This window comes from Bombus pascuorum, chromosome 2, assembly GCF_905332965.1.
Source record: "Bombus pascuorum chromosome 2, iyBomPasc1.1, whole genome shotgun sequence".
NCBI lineage: Eukaryota > Metazoa > Arthropoda > Insecta > Hymenoptera > Apidae > Bombus > Bombus pascuorum.
This window is the reverse complement of record NC_083489.1, coordinates 22,563,335-22,590,766: the sequence shown is the minus strand read 5'-3', so window position 1 is coordinate 22,590,766 and position 27,432 is coordinate 22,563,335. Positions and strand designations below refer to the sequence as shown.

At 33.0% G+C, this 27,432-nt stretch overlaps 1 protein-coding gene across 5 annotated transcripts in view; it reads left to right on the top strand.

Annotated features, from left to right (window-relative positions):
• Window positions 1–27,432, top strand: part of LOC132904609 (adenosine receptor A1-like) — a 305,875-nt gene that overhangs the window by 196,165 nt on the left and 82,278 nt on the right. The window lies entirely within an intron of this gene.

Sequence of the window (27,432 nt, the reverse complement as noted above, 5' to 3'; positions counted from 1 at the left end):
AAAATTATGCGCATCCTTAATTTTCAGCCAGAAAAATGTGAATGAAGAGAACGTGCTATGGAATTTGCAACAACTTACGTGGGTGTACCAAGGAAACTTTAACCATAAATATTGATCATTCCTCGTTTTCCTTCATCTTCCTTTTAAGCCTTGTACTAAATCAGCCCTCCGCGCGAGTTTAATGTTAGTTATCTTTAATGCTGCGTAAACGTTGCGCAAATATTTTGAGGGAACTGAATTAGAAATCATATTATTCACGTCAAAAGTGCAGATATGAGTGATTACTGCTATTAAAATGAAATATATTCGAAGATGTTTAGAAAAGTGAACAATATGAGATGTAAGAGATTGTTATTTGAATATAACTGACTTTTTATGAATTGTTGGGTAGTTAATGATAATTTATAATATTTTAGCTAAATGAATGTTCTTATTGTTAGTACTATAAGAATCGGAAGAATATAATATGAATAATGAAAATAGAGAAAATCACAGACTAAATTAAATTACGTTACTACTACTACTTACATATGTATAGTGAAATTATCAAACTGGTGATTATGTGCTATTCGTATATTATTAATACGCTTATAAAAATCTAACGAATGATTATCAACTCATTTCGCTGATACCTTAAATGAGTACAGTACATGACAGCAAAGATGCAAAAGATGTAGAGGCAATTTTTTAAATTCCTCGATTTATCACGAATCCATTTGCTATGATTCATGTAAAATGCGTCTTCGTACGAAAGACATAAGCAAAAAATACATATGAAAAAAGATAAAAATAAAAGAATGAAAAATGCAGAAGTACTATAGGCGTTTGAGAAATTCATTATACTAATACGACAGAATTATTAAAACTCGTAAACTATTTATAATCGTCATCATTAAACGTCTCACGATGTAATCTGTGCTTATTCAAACTCATTGTAACAACATTCTGGTACATTTATCGGTATTTCTACGTCCTCGTTATCTAAAATACTTGAAATTTTTAATAATTCCGAAAATCCTACATCCTTTTCTATAATAGTATTCAGTTAGTAGCATGAATTGTTCCTCTAATTTCTTCATAATACATTATAAGCAAGACTTTCTTTACATCTTTACTTCTTATTAATAGTCTCATTCGCGAAAATTCATACATAATGCCTTTTTATGTCTCTTCTTATTGCTTGCATATTTCAATCATAATATAGTAATCATTTAAATAATTTTTCCATAGTATTGATTCGTTCGGAATAGTGCGATTTGGTATAGCTATATTTCGTCGGACAATTCCTCTATATATCATTATTCAAAGCTCCCCGAGGAATATTAACAGCAAACATTGTTCGTGTTAAGTCCGCATAAAATTCATTTTTTCTTGAGCCCGTCGTTTCGTGCTCTGAATTTTCCGTTCCGCATGGCTTAGTTGCTTAGTTGCAGTATTTATACGTTGTACTAATAGCCATTTCTTTTCACATTTCTAATTTTTATTATGAAGGCTACAAGTGCTTTCCTCATCATTTTCCTTAACGACAAATATTTTTTTTTTTATTTTATTTTGGTTTTTAGAATTCAGCGTACTGCTTATTTTATCCATCCATTATAAAAACATGAATTAAACTTCCAATTTCTAAAGTCGATATATTTAAAAATCTCTCATTGACACAAAAAATGTGTTAATCGAATAAAATATGCACGAATAGAGTTTTATGTTATAAAATATCTCTAAATTTTTTTTTTATTTTGGTTATTTTATAATTTGTCCTGAAGGACATTTGCTAAAGTGTTATATCTCATTGGTAAATAAAAAAAAATAAAATAAAATAAATATAGCATGTGGGTGGCTACCCCCAGCGGGGTGCCAGCTTCGTGTTCTCTAAGTTATATCTTTTACGTTAATGACGAATATGGAACCATTTTCGACTCTACTTTAATGTATCTAATTTCTTCGAACTTTGACATTTTTACAAACTTGAGAAACACTTAAATATACCGATGTGCTATTTCACGCACATCACGTTACATCAATCAACCTGAGCTATTTGAATTCCAAACACAAACTGTCACATCCAATGCTCAATTAGCAATTCAAGATAACAAAAACATGATTTGATATGATCTACAATCAGTTAGTTACACATTACTAATAACGATACTACATTGTTCTGATATAAGAGTTTACTGGTAGAGATGAAATTAATTTAAAAGATAGATACTCCACATAAACACGATATATGCATATGCACGGTAAATAACATGATGGTATCTGATGGCAAGTAATATATTCTCGCATGTGTTGTTAAACACGAATATGCAAAGTATATTCATTATGCAAAAACAGTGAAACGAAAAATATATTTTTAGAGTTCTCTAATCACGAAACCTGTCCAGACCCCATTGCTTTACCTAAAAGTTAACTAAAAAAGTATGCATTTGCATAAACCTTCGCTGTCTAATCATCAAATAATTCAAATAGTAGAATCTTGATTATCTGAATTAATTATAATATATGCTCTATGAATAATCGAATACTGTTTGTTTTTGCATGAGAAAAAATCATTTATTTTGAATTATTTTACAAATATTAACATTAAGTAGGCAAAAACAGGAACATTAGAATAAAATCATAATAATTCTTTTGAAATTTTATTCGTTTCCTAAACTTCGTTAAAACTAACCATCCCTAGATTTTTTGCTAATCAAAATTAATTATTACAAAATATACTGATGTTCTGATAATCGAATTCTCATTCTGTCAATAGGGATTTTAACAAACGACCTTCTACTGTATTATGGACAGAAATAATAAGTGAAATGTAAAAATTCTCAATAAATGTCACAGTTTTCAAACTTCTCATCACTATTATACATAATATATTATAATATTAATAAAAACATTATATACATTTATATTATTATTACATATATATATTATAATATTTATATTATTATTTATATTTATATATAATATATATATTCATAAATATATATATATAAACATTATATATAACATTATAATGTATTAACATTATGACAATATGACAGTATTAACATTATAATGTTATAATGTATATTATAAAACACAGTTTTGAATAATTCAGGCATGAAAACTCCACATAAAAAATAAAAATATAATTATTGTTTAATATCGGTATAAAAGACGGTAGAATAGTGATAATAAGCTGCTTACAGAATATGGATCCCTATTTTATAATTCAGCAACCATAGTTACAAGCTAATTTTTCAAAGATTTAAATTTCTATATGTAGTAGTATTGACAAAAGGAAACGACTTTTCTCATCAAACATGCACGTAGTTCACTGAATATTTTATTTTCAGCTTTTTCCGAAATTCCACAGTTTTATGTACCATGGCTTGTCTCGTGTAACAGAAACAACGTAGAAACCCTACCTTTTCACATGTCAATCAAACAAAACGCATTCTTCCGAAAATTCTGACATACTAGCAACTGTTACTACTGTTACCAGTTGTTGGTAACTCTTAACACAATACATTCTATTTGATAATTTCTATCTAAACAATGTTTTTGATTTTAATTTCATTTTAACTTGTCCTTTCATTAGTTAGATACTCTTTTGTTACGGCATTATTTTTTATTTATTATATTATATTACTTTTATTACTATTATATTTATTTATTTATTATATTATATTACTTTTCTCATATAAGTAACATATTGAAATCATCAGTAAATGAAATCATTTATCTGTTATGTTTAAATTATTATAAAACTGTTTAGCCATAAACATAATATTATGGAATATTTATACTGATATAAATGTATATATACAGTGTACATAATAATATTGATAATTATATAAAAAAATAACTAGAAAGAAGTTTAATCTAACTAGTACCAGTATTATATTTATATTGTTTTGCAAATGAACAAACTTTGAGTGTCACTTAATAGATATATTGCTAAACCTTAAAATAATATTCTATCTTAGTATCATAACATACAACCAATTATATTACAACAGTGTACTATTTTTTGTGTTATGTGTAACACAACAGCTTGTGGCTGTCACATAAAACATTCTAGATACTTGCTTATTTTTGATAAAATGTAACTTATTTACAAATTATGAATACATAAAATTGCATTGGTTTTATTCTTTATCACTTTATATACATTGTATACTTATACAGATAATAATAGAAAATTATGATACGATAAATTTGAATTTGAAAAATTACTACGCAATAATAAAGTTATAACCTACAAATGTCGAAAGTTACGAAACAGCTTTGTTGCGTGAGAAATTCTTTATTCAAGTTTTTATTAAAATTCTCAAAGATCCTTAACAAAATTGTTGGTAATTGTTCGGAGTCATAGCCTCGTCACTGATTTCAATTATTTTGTAATTTGCTGTCGAGGGCACGATTCCGGGCAACTTTTCCCTAAACATATTACCGCTGCTTGACCCTAGTTTTCAAAACATTCGCGAGAAACTGCCGATACCACTACAATAAATTCCGTCTATGTGTTTGTTGTGATGTGGCATCGTGCGCGTCAGTTTGGTTCCCGGCCACCTCTTGGCGCGGTGGTTGGGTAAAATAACGCCTAGCCTAAATGGAATTCTTATCTTTTGTTTATAGTTTATGTAGGAGTAGGTTAGGTGTCATTTTATCCGGTCAGCGCCGTGAGCCGTAAGGCGATCAACAACTACACTAATGTATAGACTGTCAGGGACGCACAATTATAGGCAGAATTCACTGTAGTGGTATCGGCAGTTTCTTGCGAATGTTTTGAAAACTAAGACCAAGCGGCGGTGACATGTATAGGGAAAAGTTGTTCGGAATCTTGCCCCTGACAACGAATTCAAAACTATTTGAAATCGGTGACGAGGCTATGACTCCGAATAATCACCAACAATTTTGTTAAAGATCTTTGAGAATTTTAATAAAAACTTGAATAAAGAATTTCTCACGCAACAAAGCTTTTTCGTAACTTTCGACATTTGCAGGTTATAACTTTATTATTGCGTAGTAATTTTTCAAATTCAAATTTATCGTATCATTCGATATCGTATCATAGGATTCCGAAAAATTACTAAATTGTTTAGTTCCTAATTTCTAACTCTTATGCCACATATCAGATAACAATAATCTTTTAAAATTAATAAGAAGGTTAGTTGTAGCTGTAATATTATGCGACGCTATATCGGTAAGCAATATCAAGCAAAATCTAAAATTGATAGTTACGTATATCAACAAATCAAAAACTTTATCGTATTTTAATACCATAAAACTTTCTGATAATATTAGGTCGTCCGAAAAGTTCTTTTTCGTTTTATAAGGAAATAATGGATGCACAACATTTTCCGTTTTATATCATTTTATAGAATTACGTATGATCCATTTTGTTCTATCAAAATAAAGATCACAACGTTCGACAAAAGACACTTTTCGGACAACCTAATAATTATAACTAGTTAATACAAGTGTAGTATGTATTGTACTTACATATTTTGGCGAAATTTATGTTATGAAAAATCAAAGTGTCGAGACACTTATGACAAGCAGTGCACGTAAAGAGCCATACTAAGTATACATATAGATATTACGAGACAATGTGAAACATAATACTCTTTACCTTCAGGTCTGAAACTTCCTCGATGGTCCTCTCACAATTAAAGTGGTTCTCAAAGTATTTCTCGAACTATAAATACAGATATAATTATTTATAAATTAAATCTATAAATACTATGTATATATATATAAATATACAAATAAATTAAATTTATAAATATTACTATAATTTAGATACAATAAATATAGATATAATCGTAAATTAATTTCAGCTCATATAAATCATAATAACGGTTAATATAAAAAAAGCAAATGTAATTTATAACACTTTAAATTGTAATCATAATGTGTAAATAACTAGAGATTCCATTATCTAGATATGTATCCACTTCCATATTGCATATATCACATATGCTTACATATATAATTCATGCGTTATATATATGTTTGTACAGGAGATATTTCTCAATATGAGCACATATTATATCTTCAAATTTCACATGCTTTAGTTGTATATTTTGATTCATTTCAAATCGCCATTCTATACATTGGATCACACGGATATGTAAATAGAAGAAAATTCGCTATACATTCGTTAGGTTGGGGTTAAGTTGGGGTTAGGTTGGTCGGTGCGCAGACTGCACCCTTTCAGATATGTGCAATTGTTCCATTATTTAATACAAACGCAAGGACACAGTAAAAGAACAAAGCCTTTATGAATAAGTAAATTATCACGTATTAAAACGTGGACAATTGGAATGACAAGTCAAGTTATTTTTTCTCGTCGACAAGTTAAAAGATAAGATCCCACTTATGTATATTGCTGTTATATTGTGCCATTAAGCATATAACCATTTACCCCTTCAGAGTGTAGCACGGAAGTAACTCGGGCAAATTAGTACACATAGTACTGCATATAAATTTCACATCTCAAAATTACATGTAGCATGATTATTTAAATATTTGATTTAAATATTAAAAAAAATTTTAATAAAAGAAAAAATCTTTATAACTGAATTTTCAATTCAATGCACTAATCTGCCATATTAAATTAATTTAATTATTTATAGAAACATTTTAAAGTATGTACATATCTTTTTTACTTGGTAAAACATTTGATTACAGAAATATGAGAAATAATTAACATACTTTTGATTTTGATCATGTTCCAATCATCGGCTGCATTTTATGCTGTCGTTTCGAAAATATTGCAGTTCACTTTTCAGGTTTGCTGAAATCGGAGTAAAAATTATATTAAAATAAAACTCAGTTTTCAAGAGAAATTTTAATTTTGAAATTATGTTATGAATTGTTAAAATTTAAGAAAGTAAAATTATTGAAAACCCAATAGGAGCTAAATTGTTGTTTGTTTTGAATTTCTCGTTATATTTTTACAGTATTAAAAGCTAAACACATAAACGTTGCTATGCTCTGTTACTACCCTTGTTCCCATACAACTTATATCTATTGTATGTAGACCACTGTGTATTCGAATGTATTCATACTGTGTGATGTTTTACATATGAAATTATTCAAAAATTCTGGATCATTACGTTCGATCCTTTTCGGAAGTTTATTATAGATACGAATAGATATACTTTTTCGATGAGGGGTTGCCCTAAGTTAAATTAATACAATTTTCAGCAAGAAATTAAATTAAAAAGACGATATTTAAAAAAAAGAGTTATGCAAAGACCAGACATTATATTGGAGAAAATTACTAATTTTCGGAAGATACTTGAAAACATTACTAAATGCGACAATAAAGTACGACTCAGGGTGATGGATATTAGCAGGCTATCATAATAGCCCTGTAGCTTATAAGCCCTTAAGGATATAAGTAAATAAATAGCGCCGAGGAGTATATCTATAGACAAATTATATTTATATCATAACCTTTGATGTATAATCTAAATGTCTCACAATTGCAAGGGGCACCAGCCAAGCACAACACGCCGATTTTGATGAAACTTTGCAGATTCATAGTGCAGCTAAAAATATTCGACATTTATTTATCGTTATCGGTAACTGTTTACGTTTAGGAGGCAAAAACAGCACTTTAACGTGGGATCGAATATATTTTCCAGAATATGGATTCGCCTGAATTTTCGTAATTTATGTTGCTCACTTTCGCAGTCAAGAGCCTATTTTAGATTCGTGATGTTAGCACATACAATTAGATCGATTCCCTTTGCCAATTACAACAGTACTTTTAATTTTTCAAGTATATCGTGTTCTTAATAGCCGAAAGTATCATAAACGAAGAGTAATTTAGCTACTCCGATCGGTCATGAACCAGCCAGAAGAACTTTCGCGACTTGTACCTAATTAAATTCGGGATCTCACGTTCGTCCAAATATCGCTCATCCTCCTCCCGCCAAGAGTCTCCCGCGTTTTGGGCATACGGAGTATGTGAGCAGTGAGTGACGGCCGGCGTTTTTAATTTTCGGCCAGCGAAAATTAATCAGCACGCATATTTTCGGGATTTCCATTTTTGAATCTTGCCGAACGCCCCGTTGAGTCCAGCACGGTCAGTCTTGCACGAGCATTTGAATCGTTAACAGCTTCTCCACCAGTCGTGGGGGAAGAATCGTTTTAATTTCTTAGCATTCGGAAAGAACAGTCTCGTCCGAATTTACGACTCCCTCCAAGCAGTCGCGAAGTAAAGTATCATGTGAACTCTCCAGCTGCGGACACGATCTTCAAGCATTCGTGGAGCAAAGTATCGTTTAATCACTTGACACGATCAGTTTTCAGTCCTGGGCGAATTTTACATTTCAAATCGGAGTTAATCCTCGGCATTCGGAAAGTGAAGTATCGTTTAATTATTCGTAACGATCATTCGTAAATCTCATCTTAACAGTTGGAGGGAGTTCGAGATCACCTCATCGTTCGGAGAAGGACAACCCTTAATGTCATTCACAGTTCGTCGCTGATTCAACCATTACTCTCCCTCGTGAATCAGTTACTTCAGGTTAATTCGGCTGTTAACAAGTGCAGAGCAGTGTCATCGACATCCAACAGATATATACGCGCGTATATTTTGTGGTTCTTCGAAAAGGAGAAGCCCAAGGAGATGCAGAAAATCTGACACATCGCAGGAGCAATCGAAGAACAGTCAGCGACGCTAAGAAGGAAGAAGGTGACTATCTCGAACCAATAAGGAAGGCGGGCGAGCTCAGGTCAAGGTAAGCTCGTTTCGACTACCGGTCATATCCTAAATTAATCACTGCTCAGTGATGAGGTATTTCGTCGTCCATTTCATCCGTAATATGCGTAAATATTTTTCGGTTGGAAAATGTCTTTGCCCGTAAATAACAGTGTCGACGAAAGTATACGCGAGCTGAAAAATAAGCAACTCACATTCAAAATTCAATTAACGTCGTTCGATAAATACATCGAAACATTTGTCGATAGCAATAATGAACGCGCCAAGATTCGTACACGCATCGAGCGTTTACGAAAATAGTTTGAAGTCTTCAAAAATATTCAAGACTCTCCGAAGGCGCCATCGCGACCATCGTCACCATGTTGCTAAAGCTGAAACGACCTTCCTTCGTTCCAATTAATGGCTCCAATAACGTTTTACCCACCACAGTCGCATCCGCCGCAAGTAGTTCTGCGACCATACGTGTACATCTGCCGAAGTTGGATGGCAAGCTTGAAAATTGATTACATTCAAGCATTCGTTCTTGCACATGATCCATTCGTATCCGGATTTGAGTAATACCCAAAAGCTTAACTACCTTCGTCTGTCTCTACCTGGAAGAGCGGAATCGCCAATAGAGTCCTTCACAATTAGCAAGGGTAACTATACAGCAGCCAGGGACCAGCTGTTTGATGTATACGACAATAAACGCGTGATTGTTCTTCGCCATGCCACGTTATTAATCCACATGCTGGAAATGATTGACGACTCATCGGTGTCGATCCATGACTTCGTAGACCACATGCAGGCGCCCATTTTATCTCTGCGTGCATTGGGATGAATCGGAGCGACCCGGAACAATCTATTGGCCAGTTGTGATTACTTGTTCGTGGAAGAAAGAAACAAAGATGCCTCAGCTCGATGAGGTATTCAACTACCTTCGGAGTGCGTCAAGTCGACAGAAACAGCACTTTGATTCGACAGCTGTGAGCCGATTAACCGATCTGCAATCGCGCGTATTCACATATTTCCGCGAATATGTCGAAAAACTGCGGGTCAGCTGGGAACAACGCAAGAAGACAAACATCGCTCCAAGAAGCAAGAAATGCACGTGAAAATTGCCGTCACCATCGCGGACCATGAAATGCGCTTACTCTATGGTCGCCGCAACAACACAGACGCAGGACAAATCGTCCTGGAAGATTTGTAAAGGACATCACGAGGCCTTTCCATATCGAAGATTCCTCGAAGGCTCATCGAACAGCGACTGAAGGCAGTTCGAAAGGCTCATCTAAGAGACTTTGTCTCAACTGTCGCAAATCGAGCCATTCAGCCACCGAGTGCAAGGATCGACGATGTCGCGTACGCAATCGGACGCACGAAACGAAATCACATCGCGACGCGATGCGAATAGACGGGGATTAAATAACCGAATCAATTTGCACAGTCTGGAATAGCTTTCATTACAAACAGTCATTTAGGTGAACTAATGAGGACGGCACAGGTACTTGACCATGATAAGAGACCCATAGTGCAGCACGCTTGTCGATGTGTTCGAACTCGAGCTCTCTGACGGAAGATCTCGCGACGAGATTGCATTGGTATACTGCATCAGCTTAGTACCATTTCAACTAGTTCGATTAACGTTTTTGGCGATTTCGGAAATTGCGCAATGCTCCCGAAGTGCAGATCAGACGCTCGAGCTAACAGATGTCGCCGAATCTCAAGCTAGCTGGCCCGAAATTTCATTGTCCAGACTAATTGGCTTCGGTCCAACAGCGGCGTGCCTCGGTACCGATCAACACGATCTGTCTCTTCCGAACTGCCCGGATTTTTTCTAGAAGATCATAAAAGATATAACTTAGAAAACACGAAGCTGGCTCCCCGCTGGGGGTAGCCACCCACATGCTACATTTATTTTATTTTATTTTTTTTATTTACCAATGAGATATAACACTTTACCAAATGTCCTGAAGGACAAATTGTAAAAACCAAAATAAACTATAAAAAAAAAAACTCATTTCTCAAACGGACGAACAGAGAGCAACATCAGGGATAGGCAAGATCACAGAATAATTATTTAAAATATTGAAGATCGACGGAGAAAGATCGGTGGCTCAGGACGTTGAAAATTCTCGATTTTTAGGTAAACATTGTACAGAACTTGCTATTTCTCGTTTATGTAATTTATTGTTATTTATTGTTACAGATTGATATCGATTGTTGCTGATTTCTGTATTTTATTTAAATACTTTCACAATAAATCTCGATTTCCCGACTTCAGAATCGATCACTTGAATTATCCCGAGATTCACGATCTTACATACACCTTCGCATATTAATTGGAATTTTGTGTACATTTCAATTTTCTACAAATGTATAAATGTCCATAGTCTAGTTATTTGGGTTTATAAAAAGTAAAGGTGAAATTTTACAGGTTGTTATAGCATATACATATAATATTTATTATTATTATATACATATACAATGATTCAATAAATCCCAAATGAAAAAAATGCAAAGCACAGAATAGAATTGTATTTTAATCTACAGTATAAAAATTGGCAATTCATATTGTTTACAACAGCTTTATTATACATAGTTGGAAAAATGACGTACATTTAAGATTTAATGTTATCTCAAATGCGTGACAACGAGACGAGTTCCAAAGCAAAAGTTTACAAAGTTACATAGCAACACCCGTTACGTTAAATATCAGTCAAACGCACGCAAACTCCATCAGTATCGATGCAACGCACGCAAACTCATACCGTAACTTCTGCGAAAGTAGAAATTTAAGGAAAAAAGGAAAAAAGATGCAGCTCGGAGTTCCATCCATTTTCGTTCCATTCAGGAACTCCTGTCCATTGGGAACAAAATACAATCCATTCAGAAGACTGGCTTGTCACCGGTATTTGTATTGCGTGCCAATCTTTTTATACGATAGATTGATTTCGTGGAGGTCGTCGTCGCCGACGTTAGCGACCGTTGACGCCAGTACCGCCTTACAACTGGCAACGGACCGATACACGCAATCCCATTCTGTCGTCGTTCACCTTCTACTTTTGGCAAGAAGTTCGTGGACCTTCTAGTACCACTAAAACCGTGTGATTCTGGTGTAATGGACATAAAAGATTGCTTCTCTACCGGCTTCTTATTTCGAGGTAACAAACTTTAATTAAGCACAGTCGATTGGCTGTTAGCTGTACGAATTGTGCGAAAATAATGATTTATAGTGTTTGAAATAATAAAATAGCGTAAGGTTTCTGAAGAAATGACTAGTTTAGGATAATCTGTATTTGAGTCCCTCGGAAGATGTTATCAACTTTATAAATTAAAATACATGGAAAAATTACGATTTTTCGAAAAATGGAATATCTGGCGATACAAATAAGCAAGGGGTGCTTCTTCATGAAGAAATACATCGAAGATGTTAGCATGACAAGTCGAAACTGAGGGTTACAATACATATATAGGTATATATACATAGCAAACCTAACAGCTTTCTAAAATCGGTTTTTTCGATAACGAAACTTCATGTGCAAAGAAAATTTTATTCTACATTTTCATTCATGAAAGCAAGTCGTTTATTTTGTAAGATATTTAATTTTAATTACGTACTTGAAATTGGTCTGTTTCGCTTCTGACCATCTCTTTCGTAGACGCATTCGTAATGCGATGTTTCATATAGAGAGCGAATACGTTATCAGTGACCAACGGTAGATAACAATCGCTGGAATTAACGAATCGTGCGAAAGTTCGGTCGAGTCCAAAGGAATACTAGTTTTCATCGTTCTTGTTAAAACGACGTTTTGGAAGAAGCGAAATCTACGCGTCCCATCCTCATGAGAATCGAAAAATCATTATCTTATGAGACGTCATATTCTTCCCTGACAAGCAAAGGGCAAAAGTGACAAATGAAACGTTCATCTATTTTATTCTGTAATTTTCGCTGCTTCTTCTTGGGATTTAAGGCAAACTGGCCATTACCGAAGATTGTATGTGATTGTTATTATTTCATTAATACAGCGACGTCAAAGCTATTTCTTGCCATTTTCTTTAGAAAATCTTTAGAAAACATTTAAAGGCAAAAGTAGTCCTCTGATGTTTGACATTTCTTCTTTGATGTTATAAAATAATAGAATGATTGTTTGACTGAAATGGTAATGTGTTTTGGATACGGTTCCACGCCACATTAACATACATACATCTAACGGAAGACAGTGGCGATAACTATGAAAATTTCTTTTTCGAGTGGAACGAAAGTATGTTACGTACAATTTTTAATTTAAACGCACAGTACGTGCGTTTTATGATTCATACGTTTTGTTAAATGAAATCTTTTGAATTCAATAAAATTTAGTTTCCCTTTAGGTTTATTTTTTAGTTGAAAAAATCGTGTTTGGGTAATAAATCCACTTTTCATACGTAGTCCGAGTCTTACATTACAGTACGCCTTGTAGAACCTAATTCTTACGTTATCACCTATACTTATAAATAATTCGCATAATTTCGTCTTTCTCGTGTCCTCCTTTTCGTAATATTCTGTCGTGCTTTCATACCGGTTTGGATTATTTAATTCCACGCACAAAGCATCAACGAACCGACGATGTTGCAAACACTCGATTACCGGAACTAATTGTTAAGTATTGTGTTCGTTTCGTTTTACCACCCTTTAAAAACTGGTTCGAAAGCAATCGTGCGTACTAATTAGCTCGATAAACACTCTCGGATTTGTAATCGTTTTTGATAGCTTGTAATCACAAACGATAATTAACGTGTGTTCCAAGTCCTCGCGAACCTCGATCGATCACATAAAAATGCACGAGAAAAATACTTAATTGTCGACGATAATCAAAAGCTATTGAACTTGAAAGAGTCGGAGGAAACTAAAAAGCTGTTCTTTTAACGGTTTTAATGAAGGCAAAGCTAATGCTTGTTTCAATTGATATGAACTTTGTCTTTTCTATTTAAAGTATTTAGTGTGCTACAAATATTCTTAATTGTAATTTTTAATAGCATGATTAGACACGCATCTATTACGGATGTTTTATTTGTGTCGTTGCTATATTTATAACCTTGCACAGATATTTTAAATAAATTTTAACGGTTGCACGAATAAGTTCCCGCAGTGCGGTTGATCACAGTGCCCATGATCTTTCAATTTTATCGTGTAAGAAGAATTTGCGTACAACGGTGTAACGTTTCTGCTCTTAGCTGTCCCGCATAAACTGATAAAAGAAACAAGAAAGAAAAGGAAGGAATACAGTAAAGAGAAAAAAGAAGTGGAGCGATAGAAAGGACAAACTCTTCTATAGAATGAGAGAAGTGGGGGGTACGAGTGTTTAAGGAACTGAGAAAACCGGTGGGATTATAATACCGAATGAAAAGACCCTTACAAATCTTTGTACGAGGGCTTGGATTTCCAACTAAAGGAGAAGCCGGTTTGTGCCTTCTGACGAACGTAATTAAACGTAAAGTAATGCACTTACACGTTGCACGTACACTCGAGATGCGGGGACGAAAGCAATTAGAAAGGCAAAAAGGAGCGAAAATCGTGTCGCGTTGATGAATGAAAAAGAGACGCTGCGTAATTGCACATTTATTGTGAGTAACATTGGCCATGTGAATTGCAACAATATTAATACCAACTTTAATACTTGCGCTTCGTTAATGTCGTGTTTACGAGGTTGTGTGTGCATGTGTGTAACGTATATTATAAAAACCTGCTTTGTATTATGAAATATCACTTATATCGGTAAGATTTTAGATGTTATGTGATTTTATTTCAATCCTTAATTTGTTTGTCTCTGTTTTGGTTACGATCAATAATCCATTTACTTATTAATATATTATTTATTTCTGTGGTAGTTAATTGCAACATCTTATTCCTTTATGCATTATTTGATTTTAACTCCTTGTCCTTGATTGGAGAAGGAAATTTATTTATTTGCAAGTTTTTATTGGATATAATTATTTTCGATTCATTTGGAAAAACATCATGCAATTGTAATTGGTCGTTTTATGTCTTTCTGACAAAACCGATCTTATTCTGTCGTCCTACAGGCGGTAAAAAATGTAGCGGTGATTATAAAAGTTACTATAAATTAAATGTAAATAGCAGTCATTGGAAAAATCTATTTTACTTGAACAATTAATTAGTTTATTTGTTATCCGTGAATATCGATTTTATATATTTCTTATAATTTATGTTTTGTTATATTTATTTGTCATAATTTTATCCAAAGTAACTTTTGTTTAATGCTATTATCGAGATACAATAGTTTACAAACAATTTGGAATATACAGATCTGAAAATTAAATTTAATATATCTTGTTACATCTTTTTCTATGAAACTAACAAATTTTTATGTGCAACGATAATGTTTGAACTAAATGAAATTTAAACTTTAATACAAAATGACATAACTATCTCTTCTTTAAATGATAAATAGGTTCAAATAGTTTAAAAAAAATGCAGTTATCTAATGATGACTTTTAAAAAATGTAATTTCTTCTACCATATATAATATACGAATAATGGTCTCAGTTTAGTTAATTAATCTCAGTTGGTTAAATTTAATTGTCTAATCTAACATTCATACTTTCTACAGTATTTAATAATATATTTTTTGATTCAAATGCTGAAGAATTACTTAGAATTCTCTATGACAAAATTAGAATTCATATTTTCAATGATGTCTAAACGTCTAAGCTACTATGGCATGGGATGAGAAGACAGGAAAACGGAAATCCTTTTCGTGCTGCGAAGCCATATCCTCTTATATGTATATATATGTGTGTATAGAGACATGTATGTAGCATTGCGTGTGAAAGATATAACAATGATTTATGGAACCCATATACTGCGTGACTTATTATACTGCCTTACTTAGTTCCATTATAGAATAAAATTTAAGTGTTCAAACCTGATTTACGATGTTAAAATACACAATAATATGCCCATAATAATCGATTGGATTGTTGTGTATTTATTCATTACGCTTATACATTTATTGTTTATTAGAATTTAAATTGTATTTAGTTTGGACGATTGAATTTTGGTATTTCATCGTGCAAAAAGTAACGTTTTATGATCTTTTTATATTATTATATATTAATTTATTTATTTATATATAATTATATATAATATATAATTTTATAATTTTATATTAATTTTAATATTTGATTCAACCGTTTTCTTTAAATAATTCCTTGATGATGAACAGAATAACGTAAAATGACTAACTTTTATAAAAACTAATAAAATGAATAAAATGGTGCTAATATTAAAATTTATTTCAGTTCATTACGTTATTATTTATTGTCACATTGACTAATAGTTTCTGTTTATTTCTAAATTTAAAGATAATTGAAGAAAAATTCCTTTCATACAATTTTTCGTTTCAAATATACTAGCTCCTACTTTTAGATGCCTCATCTAAAATCAAATATTCCAATTAATTTAATTTTGAGATCGCAGGAAGTGCGTGATTTCACGAAGGTGTAAATGTACAAATTTATTTCTCACATGTGTCAAAATATTATAATTATAGATTGAAAATAAAAGAGAAACGAAGATAGACTATGATATAATTATTACACTTAAATAAAATGATAGCCTTATCAAAAAATTCTAATGTAAATAACACTCAGTGTCTACGAATTATAGTTTATGAATTTATGAATGAACAGATGTAGCATTTAAAGTGTACGATTTTAACAGGTCTTTAACGCGATTCAAAAGATTAATTTCATTTTCTCAGTGAAAATCTATTATCATTATAAATAATGTATCAGATGGTATTGCAATTAATTATATTATTAACGAATATGTTACCTCTTGCAATGACGAAGTGCTACTTGGAACGATCAATATCGATGGAGGAGAACAAAGTAATGAACGTGCCTTTGTTATCGAGCAAAATTCATTATCTAACGTAATTAGGTACATGTTATGCATGTGCGCGTTATGTCTTTGAACGCTACTTAATGCTGATAAGACTAAGATTGCATGTCTCTTTTATATTTTTTGATTATAGTTAAATAAGCAAACCTCAGATTTTATGAAAAATATAATAAAATAAAATGAATATTGAAGTTCCTATAATGCTCTGTTTATTCTTACTTTGTCTTTAGAGGGTAACAATAATTTTACTACAAAATGGATTCATTGTAGTATGTACAATATAGGTTTGCACAAAATATTTATACAGTTTTTTTTTTTACAATTTGTCCTGAAGGACATTTGGTAAAATGTTATATCTTATTGGTGAAAATAAAATAAAATAAAAATAAATATAGCATGTGGGTGGCTACCCCCAGTGGGGTGCCAGCTTCGTTTGTTCTAAGTTATATCTTTTATGATATTTATATAGTGACTACAAAAAATATTTGCACGTATGCTTATTTTTGAATGGAACACGTTTTACCTGGTTCTATACTTCTTTTTCATAGTATCAAATTTTTGCAACCATATATATATGAAGATACTACTAAATGATGCAAATTTAATATACTTAGATGTAATTAATTAAAAGCAAGTACACAAAATACATACTATACAATAGTATGAAAATACTTTCTGTAGTCATTTCATTCTTGGTAATACTATACCCTAGTAATATACTATTTCCATTTACAAATCACTTAAGCCATATTCATGTTACATTTCGTCATTACATTACATTTTATGGTATTAATTCTATCTACTATGTAAATTATCAAATAGATGGAATAAAACCCATAAAATATCAAAATACTTCACACTAGAAATCCTAAAATTGAAACTACACTCTGTGGAGTACACAATTTCGCAGTGTACATCCTACTTTTATTGCACAAACCAATCTACTCTGAACTAAATCTCCAAATCTTCTTTAATCTTTGCCCAATCAACCCTAAATATAGCGCAATCGCAAAATCTAATCGAAAGGGGCGAGATTATACGTTATTCTTCGTCCAAGCTTTCACCTCTAATTTTTTATCGAAATTGCAGACTGGTCGACTGGCGATTTTACCCAACTGATGTTTCCAAGCATTAATTCGCAAAAGGTTTCGATTTATTTCAAAGCAAAGTACAAAAAGCTGACAAAAAAAATGACTGAACAGGACGTGGACTGTAAGAATGAAGATTGCATGATATTTCACTCTGTCTGAAAGTTTCGTGTATCAGCTTTAACTCCCCACCAGACTGGTCGATTAGCGAGATTAGAGTTTTGTCTAATCGATGTCTTGAAGCTACTCGATAACTTGCGGAAGGATTCAATTCATTTGGAGTTTCTTGAGCGCATTTTTCAACGTCATCGTCTTCCTATTTGCACGGCGAGAAGTTCGCTCTAAGAAAACGACCCTCGTTAACAATAATGAGTGTTAGCTCTGTTGATGAATCAGTTGAAATAATAATTATCCTGCGGCTTTTTTCCTTCACCCAGGACAAACACGTTTAAAGCAGTCTTGTTCGCGAATAAGGGTTGATTTATCCTATCTATTCAGAAACGAATCACTATTGAAACAGTTTTGTACTTGTGTTAACCGTGTAATATGGACTCTGAATTTTTATATTCTAAGTTTGGTCCCTCTTTAAGGGATAGATCGATGTTGCAAGATTAAGACAAATTTCTCCGTCGAATTAAAAGAAGAGATCATGAGTATTAATAGCGATTCTTCCGTGTTTTAAGCTGTTTCGAAATTGAGAAATTTTTTAATGATAGAAAAACAGGATAGCGTTGAAAGGCTGAATTGAAAATTAATTTAAATTTCTCAGACGGAGATGCAATTAAATCCATCTTTTTCCTGAATTTCTTAATACCAATTTTCGGATGTGCATGAATGATAAAGATTAAGGCTGGAGGCACACAGTTGTTGCGAGGAACGTTATTTCATGTATTTGTAGACAGTACAGACTCGTTTCTGTTTTTTTTTCTTTTTTTTTTTTTTTTTGCGTCAATTGGCAAATGAAGTGCAGGAAATATGGAGGTTTGCGAGATTGTAACGTTTTCACACATGACGTACATACATATTTATATTTGAAAGGCAGAGGAAAGAGGAAAACGAGCAAATTGCGAATGCGTCTCATAAATATGGAACGATATCAATATGGACACTACTTCACGCTTTACAAACAACTGCATGAAGATCTACGTTACACCTTTTTTTTTTTCTATCTCGCTAATTAATGACTCAGTGTCAGTGTTATTCGACGTTTCCCTTGTTTCTAATAACAAGCTAAAGCGATGACTATTTCGCATGGTTATCAAACAGTGGACATCCGACAGTATATTCGTGTGACTTCTATTCACGGGTGTATAATTCAGTGCGATACATGTTCAACGTCCGTTCTAATATAAATATGTCGATGAAAAAATAATGGACGTTGCACGGTACGTTGCCGGTGATGTATGATCCTAACATATAAGTTCTAATAAACGGCAATATGTTTCTATAACGGATGTCACGTCCATATTCGTGTGTCCCAAAAGGAAAGTCATAAAAACTGACTTTCAGAATAAACTTCGTCCGTCGTTATTCCATGCAGTGTAAGTTTGTCTCTGGAGACTGCACGCTACCATTAATAATAGAGATATTTAGATGTTAAAGCCATAAAGGAAATGTTAATTTGGGTCATTTCAACTATTAGATGGTATATAATTAAATCTTCTAATTTCTGCATCCGTTAGATTATTGAAATCTTTATATCTTCCTCTTCTTTTGCTCTTTTTCCATATTTTATAGAAATAATATAATAAATAATTTCCATAGATAGGCTGCTTGATATTAATACAATTTTAACACATACGATAACAATAATAATCTTCTTTCCTTTTTTTTTGCTCTTTTTCCATATTTTATAGAAATAATATAATAAATAATTTCCATAGATAGGCTGCTTGATATTAATACAATTTTCACACCTACGATAATGATAATAATCTTCTTTCCTCTTTTTTTGCTCTTTTTCCATATTTTATAGAAATAATATAATAAATAATTTCCATAAACAGGCTGCTTGATATTGATACAATTTTAACACCTACGATAATAATAATAATCTTCTTTCCTCTTTTTTGCTCTTTTTCCATATTTTATAGAAATAATATAATAAATAATTTCCATAGATAGGCTGCTTGATATTAATACAATTTTAACACATACGATAATAATAATTAATATTATAATTATAACACTATACAAATACATTAATACAGTACAGTGATAATTAGACTGCGGATTTTCATGGAAATTCATATCTTTGAGAACATAATAAAAAAGTAGAATCGTTTCACCTAGCAAGTAGTACAGAAAGTATTATACTCTGGATATTTTATATATTTTTTTATATTATGCGCACTGTATACAATTTTGCACTTTCGAATTTGCTATAAATGCATGAAAATCCATTAAGTAATAATACATAAATTACGTACATATATATATATAATATGGCATAGAAGAAAACAAATGGAATATAGAGATTTATCCACTTATGAAAAATTTGAAGAGCAAAAATGGACAGAATGCATAAACATATAATAATCTGCGATTAAAGTATTATAGATATAGCATTCGTTATAACATCTAATAGCTAACCAATCATCGCAAAAGTATAAATCATAAATTGTATAAATATCCGCAGTATAATGGTGCATAAATAAATTAACTATTTAAAATATAGGTCCATGTATATTAATACATAACCATCAAGTCATATAGGCGAATACAGGGTTGAAACAATTTGTCATTCTTTTCTATTTTAACCAGTCATGTTGGATCTATAGATCTTTTTCACCACTCTCTGTCTAAAGAGAACAATACTATATGTATATCATAATGAGCTCCATCCATGAACAGAACTTTGTGAGAAGAACTCGTTGCTTACGTAATACCACCGAATAAACTAGTTTCTGGCTCGCGTCGATGTGATACGTGAAGCGTTTGTTAGACGAAATTCTGAGCTTGCGACGCGAGGTGTGTTCCACATGGGCGACGAGTACCTGGTCAGCAAACGCGATTTGCTTTTTCGATCGAAACTTATGCAAATTTTTCGCGGCTGCTCAAAAATTTAATTACGTTTACTCGTTGCTCCGCTGTGAATTTATCTATTCTAATTTTCCAAAGGACAAACTTTAAAAATCTGGAAAAAATATTTTAAAACATACGATAGGAAAAGGATTATAAAATCTTGTAATGAAAGAGTGACTCATGGGCTACCCTGCATAGAAGACAAAAGTATTCGTATGGGGCTATTAATTAATATAAGCATCCGCTCTGTTATTCCATGTTATGAACAATATTTTAGAGGCTTCTCTTTTTAACAAGCAATTACCTGCAATCAAGTGGACATAAACAATACTAAGTTTTTACTAAGTTTTGTCTAGACGAATCATCGCGTGAATCTCGTCTTACTAAATTGACAAAGAACACGATTAACATTTATTTGTATATATTTATTGCTACAAGTATCCGCGTATAATATACAATTGCACATATTTGCACTTGATAATACAGAAAATATTGCTTTCCTTATTTCTACGTTTCAAGTGTACGTATACTTTCATCTCTTACCATAGCTGTGCCGCAGTACATTCCCAAAGAAATTTCAAAATGTCTTACATAACAGACATAACATATTCATGAAAGGTTTCTAGAAATGCCCAAAAAGCTTACGAAAAACAAAACATTATCTCCGTTTATAAAATTTAATACAATATCCAAAATTGTGTGGAGAACGAACGTACAGATTAGATAGAACTAAGTAAAGTCAGAGCAGATGTCAACTAAGTAAAAATGCGATTATGAGCGAACAAATAACAAGAAAAAGTCGTTATATATACATAAAAGTAAAATAACACGTCCATTCGTAGGTAGCGAGCTGTTAGAACAGAAACATCCAAACAATATCAGATGATATCGTGGATCGAAAAAGATCGAAACTTATGCAAATTTTTCGCGGCTGCTCAATATGACGTGATTTTTATGAAAATTGACCTACTTTCTCAAAGGAGAACACGGGCTATATAATAGGGATGAAAACTCATCTTGAATTTACCGCAGGGACGAAGAATTTTTTCCAAGTGGAGGAAGTTATTAAGGCTGTTCTTATTAAATTCTTTCTGGATTTGTTGGCCTTCGTTTTGTCATTTGTTAAATTTATTGGGTATCGTCATATTCCTATATGCGTAGTCATAAATAAGGCTAGATATATATAATGATTATTAAATATAATTTCTTTTGCGTTCCATCAATATATTACCTTTTCAATAAAATCTTCATTCATATGAATGTAGTAGACATATGTACATTGTTACATATACAAAATAATATATAATATATAATATTATATATGTTTACATAATACGGTCACAGTACAGCTAACATAATTGAAATGAATTAATTTGCCACGTGATGTGATTTAATTATCTACACAACTGTTACGAGTCTAGAATTATACTAAACTACAAGAAAAGTACGATTTGAGTGAAAAACTAAACTAAATTTAAAAAAATGACAAAAATATTTAGTAAAGATATAACATTTCTTAGAAAAAGTTTCAAAAATTTATAGATTTCTATGAATGTGAGTTATATTTAAAAACTGAAATTTAACAATACTATTGTCCGTTCACTATAATCTATTAATTAAATGGAGAAAGATTCCCTTTTGCAAGGGTGATATAAAGTAAAAGGATAATAAGTGTCGTAGTGATATAGTCGCTGCGAGACAGTAAGACAGACAAATGTATAAATACGCTGAGCTGAAACTACGTTAATGCACCGCTCAGCTTAGTTAAGGCTATATAACTAATATATATATATGTCGGGTTATCGTTAGGACGTGGGTTAGGGGCGTGTAATGAATCTTCACCTGGATTGTTCATCGTTGTCGCACAATCGAGGTAGCGTATATTAACACGGGTATAGATGTTACAAGATCGACAAGTGGCCGCGGTAACTAGACGCTAATGACAATGACCTTAGGTTCGATATGACGAATCCACGGTCCACGGGATAATAGATACACTTTGCTCCAAAGTCTAAGTCGGACTCGACTTACTCCTCGCGATACAAGGATCGCTTGACTAACTCTTTATCGAGACGTAGATTATCCACCGATCGTACAAACACTAGGTAACTGGCTAATGAGACTGCAAGAAAGGGAATGACTTTCCGTCGCGATGACGCTACAGAGGAAAACTATGATGGGGTGTGCCTAAGGGCACGAAATCATCGGATTCGTCGAGGAAAGCCTCCGCTCGGAGGGTGAGGGAAAAGGACGTTGCTGTTAATTGGTTAATTTTTATGTCGGTGGTTACAGAAGGATGCTAGCCGCCCTTGAGAGAGAGTTCCTAGCGGGAAGCGTTCGTTCGTGAGGAAAGCAGATCTCCCGTATCTTCCCGCAATAGGTGACAGATTTACGGGCTGATGGAATAAAGACTGTTTGCCAATTTGAAGGACCTTAGTTAACTAAGTCCTAAGATTTTTAGCGGGTCCTCAGGCTAGCTGAACGTATACTGTGAATGATGAATCGACATCTAGCGATCATCTTGCCCGAAGAATGGGGTTTGTGTGTGGCGAGCCACGGGGCCGTTGGAATGTTTACTGTTAAGTGTCGATACGGCCAATTCTTTAAAGGAGAGCTATGCAACTCCATATCTCTGTTAGGTGGAACGTTCATCCCATGACCGCGGCTACGCTCGGCGACCAGTTGTCGTCTCAAGCCTAAGCTCATTATCTCAAGTTTCGAACAATTGTGTTTGGGTTATTTTGTAAATGTTACAGTATTGAGGTTTTCCAAGTAATTCCAACGGGGGGGCCCAGTGTCCTTTCATCTCCGACATATATATATATATATGTCTACTATTCTAACAAGTTCTCGGCATTCAACGCGCCAACTCTATCAATCCTCGGGTCAATCATTATACTTTCCGACAAGACGAAGTCAAACGATACGATGAAGTCAAATCATTTCTGTCTACGTTCTAAGTGTTGTAATTTGGTGTAAATATATTTTTATTATATAACGGTAGACTCCAGTTATATTCAACAACAAACACCCCTATTATCCCAAAAGAAATAAGGGGATCGCCCTACTCGCGGTATCGATTCGTATAATCGTAACGGCAATTTACGTTGACGCGTCCCAACGCGATCGCGTCTCCCCGCAACTGGACGAAAATACACCTGTGTTACGCATAAATTCGAGGCTAATTATTTAAAGCCTAACGATCAAGCCTACAATCCTGTACAACATAGTTAAACGTATACACATGATGCAATTTTACCATTCGAATCGTGTCGGTTTTTATTGACCAAAATTGATTACGAGATGTTAGTAACATTTCCTGAGTCTGCCTGTTTTCGCATCAGGTTCGTTCACAGGTCTCGATCCAGAACAAATCTTTCCAACGTTGTGACTGCCCGACTTTGCACCGGATTCATCCACGAAAGTCAAACCTTTCCTGCGACTCCTTGATTTCGCACCAAGTTCATTCGCATCCTGCAGCTCCCTGACCTCGCATTAGGTTTACCTGTACTTTCTCCAATGACAGCTCCCTGGCTTTGCGTCGGGATCGTCTGTGCTATCTTTCAATCTCGTAGTAGCCTCTAGGAGTAGCTCGTAGGAGCTTAGACTCCACATGCGATCAGTTCACGCAATTTCACCTACGACTGCCTGACTTGGCATCAGATTCGTCCCCGATCGATTCCATCCTAGAGGTTCGTTGATTACGCATCAGCTTTGTCTTGACAGTAGTCCTATCAGTTCCCTGACTTCGCTTCGGGTTCGTCTGTATGCTTGCTAATACACTGTGGCCGTATTACCATAAAATATTCTCACCGGTCTCTCGCGCTACTCGAAGATCCGGCTCCGGTAACAAGAGAAAAGAAAAAGCTTGAAAATCTAATGATGCCGTATAAATATTCATATAGGATATCTTCCATACATCAATGTAACGAAGATATAAATTATTACAAAACACGCTTCTTAATACGTTTGTTATAATTATTGCAATTTATTTTCATTTCTTTGTAAATAAGAAGCAAATTGAGTATGATATTTATGTATGTGATTGACATATCTACGTAAATATGTACAATACCTTCGCTTCTTCATCAGATACGTTGCCATTGCTAGTTAAACTTTCTTGTATATCCATCCTTTCCTCGCAACTTTCCATCTTGAACGAAATAAAAGTTATGATTGGTCACAGTTACGTGATTGACGTCGCAATATGTCAACGTCCATCCAAAGGTTTCTTCGCTCGGTGATGAAGCGTCGAGGGCACGTTCACCCTAGTCCATCTGCGAAACTTTACGTTTAAGAAGAAGCAATATCTTCGTTTATTACTTGCCAGTTACATGTACCGTTCCATAACACTGGCTACAATTTTTCGAACCGACATATCGCCGTTATTTTGTTATCGTTGAACTCAATGTTCAATGGAATTACATCGGAACGGAATACCATTCGTTAGACCCCATGACCCCATAGACGCCATGTTATTGATGACATATCTACCATGAAGATAAAATTGTCGCCTGTTGGACTGGAAGCCGCGGAGTTAGCAAAGTGAAAACACGTACTATCTCCAAAAAGACGAATAACACGGTTACGGAAGTTTACGTGGAAACAATATTTTTCTTTTGATTAATTTTTCTTAGGACTTCTTTCAGATAAGAAACTTTGAAAGTGCAAACTTTGTGACGTCTGACATTGATAGTTTCGTACTTGTTTGTAAGTTTGGCAGGTATGATTACCTTTTTTGTTTTCTATATTTTTTCGGTTAATGTAGCCTTGATCTGAGTCAAGTTATATTTTATGATCAATATTTGGAATTATTATCGTTTCGACTGGCACCCCGCTGGGGGTAGCCGCCCACATGCTATATTTATTTTTTATTTTTATTTTTTTTTTCTTCACCAACAAGATATAACACTTTACCAAATGTCCATAAGGACAAATTGTAAAATAACAAAAAAAAAAAAATTATCGTTTCGAATAAATTAAGTTGCGAGAAAGTAAGATTATTATGAACACTTTTTTCCTCCCCCAAACATTAAGAACAGTTAATTGAAGAAAGAAAACAGTTAATTCAATAAAATTAAATTTTGCTGTATTAGACAAAAATTATTCAATTTTATACTTGTATATTGTAACATTTATTATAACAAAGCAAATTTAAAAAAATGCAGTATCTGAATAAAGTTTTCGAATTTCTTTTCCTTTCTTTTTTTATAATAATACATTCTAATTGTGGGTTTTAAATAAATTTATGACATTAGTGGAAAATTTCTATATTTTAGCATTCTCGGTGATATCCTAGTTTGCCTATATATAATAATAAGTCAAGAATCGATCCTAATTCCTGTTATCAAAGAAATGCAATTGTATTCCCTCTGTATAGTTCCAATGTTGTCCATAGCGCGTGAAATTGGTTTTGTATATTTATTATATATTTTGTTTTTTTATTTTTTTTATTTTGGTTTTTTTTTACAATTTGTCCTGAAGGACATTTGGTAAAGTGTTATATCTTATTGGTGAGAAAAAAATAAAATAAAAATAAATATAGCATGTGGGTGGCTACCTCCAGCGGGGAGCCAGCTTCGTTTTTTCTAAGTTATATCTTTTATGGAATCTAGAAATTGACCTCTTTTTCTTTAATTTTGCTACGAAGTATATAATGGATAATTGTCTGTTTAAATACCTTTGTAATATTTGCAAAGGGTATGTTCGCAATAAAATAAGTACTTCTTGTTTTCTTTAAAATTTTGACAATATAACCACAATGTAGAAAAATATGGACAACGGTTTTAAAATAATATACAATAATAATAAATAATAATGAGAGACGTGTTGGCTTTTTCCACTTTTTCGCTTTGCATCACAGCTGTTAATATTTCGAGTCACAGGGCTTGTATTTCTGTATCTGTTGAATTGTTCGGAGTTTATTAACATACACTTCGGATGCTGTTAAATCGGACAATCGGGAAGGCCAGTTGAAATTGGAGGATCGCGAAATTTAATTATTCAAAAATTTAATTACGTTTACTCGTTGCTCCGCTGTGAATTTATCTATTATAATTTTCCAAAGGACAAACTTTAAAAATCTGGAAAAAATATTTTAAAATATACGATAGGGAAAGGATTATAAAATCTTGTAATGAAAGAGTGACTCATGGGCTACCCTGCATAGAGGACAAAAGTATTCGTATGGGGCTATTAATTAATATAAGTATCCGCTCTGTTACTCCATGTTATGAACAATATTTTAGAGGCTTCTCTTTTTAACAAGCAATTACCTGCAATCAAGTGGACATAAACAATACTAAGTTTTTACTAAGTTTTGTCTAGACGAATCATCGCGTGAATCTTGTCTTACTAAATTGACAGAGAACACGATTAACATTTATTTGTATATATTTATTGCTACAAGTATCCGCGTACAATATACAATTACACATATTTAGACTTAATAATACAGAAAATATTGCTTTCCTTATTTCTACATTTCAAGTGTACGTATACCTTCATCTCTTACTATAGCTATGCCGCAGTACATTCCCAAAGAAATTTCTAAATGTCTTACATAACAGACAGAACATATTCATGAAAGGTTTCTAGAAATGCCCAAAAAACTTACGAAAAACAAAACATTATCTCCGTTTATAAAATTTAATACAATATCCAAAATTGTGTGGAGAACGAACGTACAGATTAGATAGAACTAAGTAAAGTCA